General features: G+C 37.1%; 1 non-coding gene across 1 annotated transcript; it reads left to right on the top strand.

Annotated features, from left to right (window-relative positions):
- Positions 1-1,224: 1,224 nt before the first annotated feature.
- Positions 1,225-1,331, top strand: LOC143388457 (U6 spliceosomal RNA). Its single transcript, XR_013090006.1, has one exon. It is a non-coding gene; the product is annotated as a U6 spliceosomal RNA (small nuclear RNA).
- Positions 1,332-6,000: the final 4,669 nt, after the last annotated feature.

The following is a 6,000-nucleotide window of genomic DNA, read 5'->3' as shown; positions in this document are numbered from 1 at the left end:
ATATATTATTATATATCAGTAAAGAGGTGTTACTGAACATAATCTCTTCAATATATGAACCTATTTTAAATGATATTTCAAATAGCAATAAGTTCCATTACATGCTGTGGCCTAAAATAGTTTTTTTTAGAAAAAAAGTTACTTTGTTATTCAACTTCTCATAATATTCATGGTGAGTATTTTCATATATCTTCCAAGTACTGAGCTTTTTCATATTTCCGATGAGGTCAAACCTCTTATACTTTTGACTAATAAAGACTTATTTTCTATGTTGGACACTTTTGGTTATTCACCAAAGCCTCTTGATTGGTGATGCAGTGGACTCCCAGTCCTTGTAAATGATTAATATAAATATATACAAACTATAAGAGATTGATTTTGCTAGACTTTGAAAAACCTCATTTGCATTCCAAAACCAAACCTTAATGAGAGACCAAAGTCCGTGTTAGCAAGTTTATGAATACTTTTCTGCTCTTTCTTTGAATTGGTGTAACTTTGGCTAATATTGGTTTCTCTGACAACAGTCACATCTTCCTGCCTTCTCTGAAGTTTACTTGTCTCTTCAACTTGGTCCTTCTTCCTCAGTTCACCCCCTAAATACTGGTGCTCATAAGGGCTTGACCATCTTTCTCATCTTTCAATATATTCTTGGAAGATAACCTCTCAAGACCCATGGCTTCATCTACTGCTACCTGTATTCAAACAAAATCTCCCTTCTGAATTCCAAACCAACACTGCCAGCTAACTTATATCTCCCATAGGAACTGCAATTGCAGATTTCAGAGTAAACTTCCCCTGTTGTTTTTATCCCCCAACCAAAAATCTCTTCCAATCTTCATTATCACGTTAGCATCTCTTAGGTTTCTAGCTCATACTCTTAGGTGTCATAATGATTCTCAACCTTGGTTACACTGCAGAATGAACCAAGAAACCTCCAAGGAATATGATTCCCAGTTGCCACCCCAGACCTTCTCAGTTAGAATTGATTGAAGACTGGTGATCTGTTTTTAATGCTATTGTGATGCAGCTCTTCTCAAAAAACAGAATTTGGTCCCCACTTTACTGGAAAACTCTTTTACTCCCACCCCACCTAAATGTGTATATGCCACATCTTAAATATCTTTTTAGCTCTTCTGTTCTTACCCATTTACATTGCTACTGCCTCCATTTAGGATTCATAACTTCTTTCCTGGATTATTTCACAGCTTAAAAATTTGTCTTTAAGTGCTCGCTTCGGCAGCACATATACTAAAATTGGAACGATACAGAGAAGATTAGCATGGCCCCTGCGCAAGGATGACACGCAAATTCATGAAGCGTTCCATATTTTTAATGAATTCTAATGCACTCTGTTGTTACATATAACAAATTAAAATAAAAAGATAACATTCATATATTTTTTTTAAAAAAATTTGTCTTTACATTGAATCAATTCTATTCTCCATTCTATTCTTCACATCTGTATTACTTTTTCAAAAAAAAAAAAAATATATATATATATATATAATCATATGCCTTTTTGCTTAGAGCTCCAATTCCTCCAACTGCTTTCAAAATAAATTTTAGGCCAAGTGCAATCGCACACACCTGTATTCCCAGCTACTTAGGAGACTGAGACAGGAGGATCATAAATTGAAGGACAGCCTGGATTGTTTACTCAAACCAAAAAAAAAAAAAAAAGGGCTGGGGATATATTTCCATGATAGAGTACTCCTGGGTTCAACTTCCTATATTGCAAAGCAACCACCCCCCACCCCCCACCCCCGCCAACAAACAAACAAACAAACAAATGTTAAGGTCCTTAATTTATCATATGAAGTTTAAGGTCTGGCCTCTGGCTAAGTCTTTAACCTAACCTGCTTGTTGTTGAAATATACTTGATAACTCTATCACAATGAAATGAACAACCTGTGGTTCCTCAAATGTTGTACCTCTCTTTATTGTTCCTTTACTTTTTTTTTTTTTGGTACCAGGGATTGACTCAGGGGTACTCCATCACTAAGCCATATCCCCAGCCCAGTCCTATTTTGTATTTTATTAAGAGTCAAGGTCTCACTAGGTTGCTTAGCACCTTGCTTTTGCTGAGGCTGGCTTTGAACTCACAATCCTCCTCCCTCAACCTCCCAAGCCACTGGGATTATCAGGCATGTGCCACCACGCCCGGCATTCCTTTACTTTTGATATTCTGTCTACAATGCCATTCTTCTGTTCCTTGTCTTCCTAAATTTTCCTCCTCCTTCAAGACCCAACACAAGTGAAACCTCTGCTAGGAAGTGTTCCCCAATTCTATGATTTTGAAGCCAAATTTCTTTGTTTATATGAAATCTTATGTGCACTGCTAGACTAACACTTACTTGCTCTAACTAAATATTTCATATACTTGTCTCCTCCTTACTATGTATTTATTGAAGGTAGGAACCTTATTTATCTTCATATTTAAGTGTACCTAACAACTTAAAAAAATGAGTTAACCATCAGTCACAGAAGAAATGCACAAGTATAAATGCTGTTGCTGCTTTCAACCTACATTCAAGCTTTTGCTTTTAGTTTACTTCATGAGTATGTACAAATCTTTGACAAGCCTATCAAGGTTCTTCTGGATAAAGCCATAGCTTAAAGAAGAGACAGGTGGATGAAGAGGAGAAGGAGCAGGAGGAGGAGAAGGAGGAGAAGGAGAAAATTGGTTGAAGGGAAATAAGAATTAAAGAAATAGATCTCATGGCTGGGGATGTGGCTCAAGTGGTAGCGCGCTCGCCTGGCATGTGTGCGGCCCGGGTTCGATTCTCAGCACCACGTACAAACAAAGATGTTGTGTCCACTGATAACTAAAAAATAAATATTAAAAAATTCTCTCTCTCTCTCCCCTCTCTCACTCTCTCTTAAAAAAAAAAAAAGAAATAGATCTCATATTTAAAAGCAATATAGCAAACATTGATTCTTCCCAACTTTCAAACCTAGAAAGGTAGCCTAGTATCCTGCTTAAGGACATGGTCTCTAGATTAGACTGCCTGCACTGATTCTTAACTCTACCACATAAGAGCTGTGTGAATGTAATGAGTTGTGTTTAACTTGCTGTGTTGTCCATCTAATAAAAATAGAAATAATAAAAGTTATTCACAGGATTGTTATGAGGTTCAATTGTGCAAATATAAATGACAACATGTTAAGTATTTGATAGAATAAATAATCCAAGTGATGATACACTTACCAGTTAGAGATAAAATGGGATTTCCTTCCTATAAATGCTGCAAAACGCATGTTCTCCAGTTGTAGACCATTTTATGTTTTTCTGCCATACCCACCACCAAGCAGTCAACAATGGTCTCCATATGTCTGATTGGCTACTTGTTTCCTTCTCAGTATATTTCTTCAACTATACCTCTACAAAATCATTTTGGAACTTAGGAAACATTAAGAATTTTAGGCACTTTGGTATCTTGTATTATAATCCAACAATTTAAGATCTTCTGTAATAATGTCATCTAATTTGCTTGTTTCCTTCCCTAACTTCCTCCTGGTTTCATTTTGAATTTTTGTTAAATTCTTATTTAGAATTCAGTGAACCAAAACTAAAACTCATGGTCCTATAAAACCCAAGGGTAGAACTGAATCAATAGGAACTATTTAAGAAAATTGCCCAATCATTACTATGTCTCCATACCCCCATCCCCGAAAAAAATTAATTTTGTATTCAGTAGATCTAATTATCCCCTTTCAACTGATATAGTAACTGAGGTGGGAGAGATGATCTCAAAGAATTCTCACTGAAGCATTCTTTTATGTTCTTACAATTCGGGTGCAATGCTTCCATCTAGAATACAAGGTTCTTAAGTGGTCATAGAAGCCTACCTCATAGAATCTCAGGGATAGACATGGGCACAGTCTGTCACATGAAGAGTGAGTCTGCATGGACACAAAGAGGACCAGACCTTTCTGATCCTGGCTTTGCTTTCCATTGTCATTGTTCCCCGTCCAATCTTCAGCTTTCTGGTTTTCTTCCCCTGGATTACTGCACCTTCTAATTTGCTTACCCCTAAAGTTCCTCTGCATCCTTCAAATGTTGATCCTTCAAAATGCTATTGGAGCTGTCTTAAATAGGATCGGATCCAGCTCTAGTGTGCAAATCTTGGCTTGCTCCTTATTAGTTGCAGAGTGATCCCCCAAATCTTCAGAAGACATACGAGGCCATTCAAGAAAAGACAGCCCAAGATCTGGCTGAATTCCCTTTCCAGTGATCTCCCATCACAGTGTTTTTTCTTCCGCCATATTCAACCCTCCTTCCCTGGATATTCCCTACCCCTTTTCCCACCATGTGCTGTACTCATGCTTTTTCTTCCACTTGGAATGTTCTCTCTTCCTGACTTCCAGTCGCAAGCCTACTCTATCAAATCCTGGTGTAAAAGTGTCCCCTTAAGAACTCTACTTGGCGTCTACTCATTCCTTGCCTTGTGACAGTCTGTTTCTTGTCAGCTCCTGTTGCACTCTGTCCCCCATTGCCACACGTAGCACACACTGTTTCATGTTAAAGAGATTCACTCTTTGACACATCTCTTCTCCACTGTCTTGAAACTCATTTAAAGCAGGAATTGGGTTACCAACCTCTAAACCTCAGCGCCAGGCAGAGCATTTTAGAACTATCTGAATCTGAAAAATGACATTTTAATTTGGAGATGTCCCTGAATATAACATTTTAGGGATAAACATTCCGATTTATCTGTAATGAACAATGTTCTTTCATGACTTACTAGATAGAGGATGAAATATGAAACAGTGAGTTATTACACAATGTGGTTCTTGCCAAATCTAAACTCAGATTTATGTTCTTAATTACTGGATCAGCAATGACCATTTCTTGAGGGAAAAAATATAGTGAAATAGAGAACTTGCTAATTAGGACCCAATAAATTTCCAAAATCTCTCTTGTAGTAAATCAAAGATCTGTCCACATTGGACTTATTTCAGCATCAACATATTAGCACAATAGAAGATGAGTCATTACTAAAATATTACAGCTTTTAAAAACCTACTTTTAGGGACACTATTTTATTTTAACAGTGTGAACCTTGGGGACTGAAAAGAAAAGGAAACAAAACCCAGGGTTGTCGATATAATAAGCTCCCTTGAGAAGGCTTCTTCAGCAAGTTCTCAATGTCTCCTCTTAATAATTCAGGGAAACCAAAAAAATCTCTAAACTCACAAACTGAAGAGCAGAAGTGAGCAATTATTGAGAAAATGGAGACATTAAAATTTACTTCCATTTTATGGCTTTATCAATTTAAACATTTATTCCTTGAGGACAAGGCCCCTGTCTTGTGTTTTTATCTAACACAGACTCTAAACACTATCCCGAGACCACAGTAAGTCCTCATTTTATTTCCTAAATGGTTGATTTTTACTCCATAATGAAAAAAAGTGGTGAATTCCTGCACTTCATATTCGAAATGCAGACACAGAGGAATCTTCTTTTCTTTTAAATCTAAAATGTTGATAAATGGTTCATGTTATAGGCTGAATTATACCTCCCATCCAGCTCATATGATGAAGTTCTAACCTCCAGTTCCTCAGAATGTGATCCTATTTGGAAAGTTCACCTTGAAAGAGGTCAAGCTAAAATAACATTATTAGGGTGGGCCTTGGTCCTTATGACTGGTGCCATGTAAGAAGACATTAGGGTGGGAGACAACACAAAAAGACCTTGTGAGGACAGAGAGAAGGCAGCCACCTGCAAGCCAGGAGATCTGGGAAGAAGTAGCTCTGCCCACACCTTGATGGGTTTTCAGCCTCCAGTTTTGTGAATATACAAATTTCTGTTGTTTACCTCCCAGCCTTTTTGACCTGCAAACTAAGGTAGCCATTGAATAGAGAGAACTAGTTAAAAATTTTTTGTAAAAAGATGTAACTGTAAACCTGGTCCATATGCTCAGAGACATAACATACATTTTCTCTCTCTCTCTCTCTCTCTCTCTTTAAACATGTATTAAAATTTTATTTGTTTTAAAT

Source organism: Callospermophilus lateralis, unplaced genomic scaffold (genome assembly GCF_048772815.1).
Source record: "Callospermophilus lateralis isolate mCalLat2 unplaced genomic scaffold, mCalLat2.hap1 Scaffold_130, whole genome shotgun sequence".
In the NCBI taxonomy this organism is placed as follows: domain Eukaryota; kingdom Metazoa; phylum Chordata; class Mammalia; order Rodentia; family Sciuridae; genus Callospermophilus; species Callospermophilus lateralis.
Note: the sequence above shows the minus strand (reverse complement) of the source record. Positions and strands in the feature narration are given on the sequence as shown.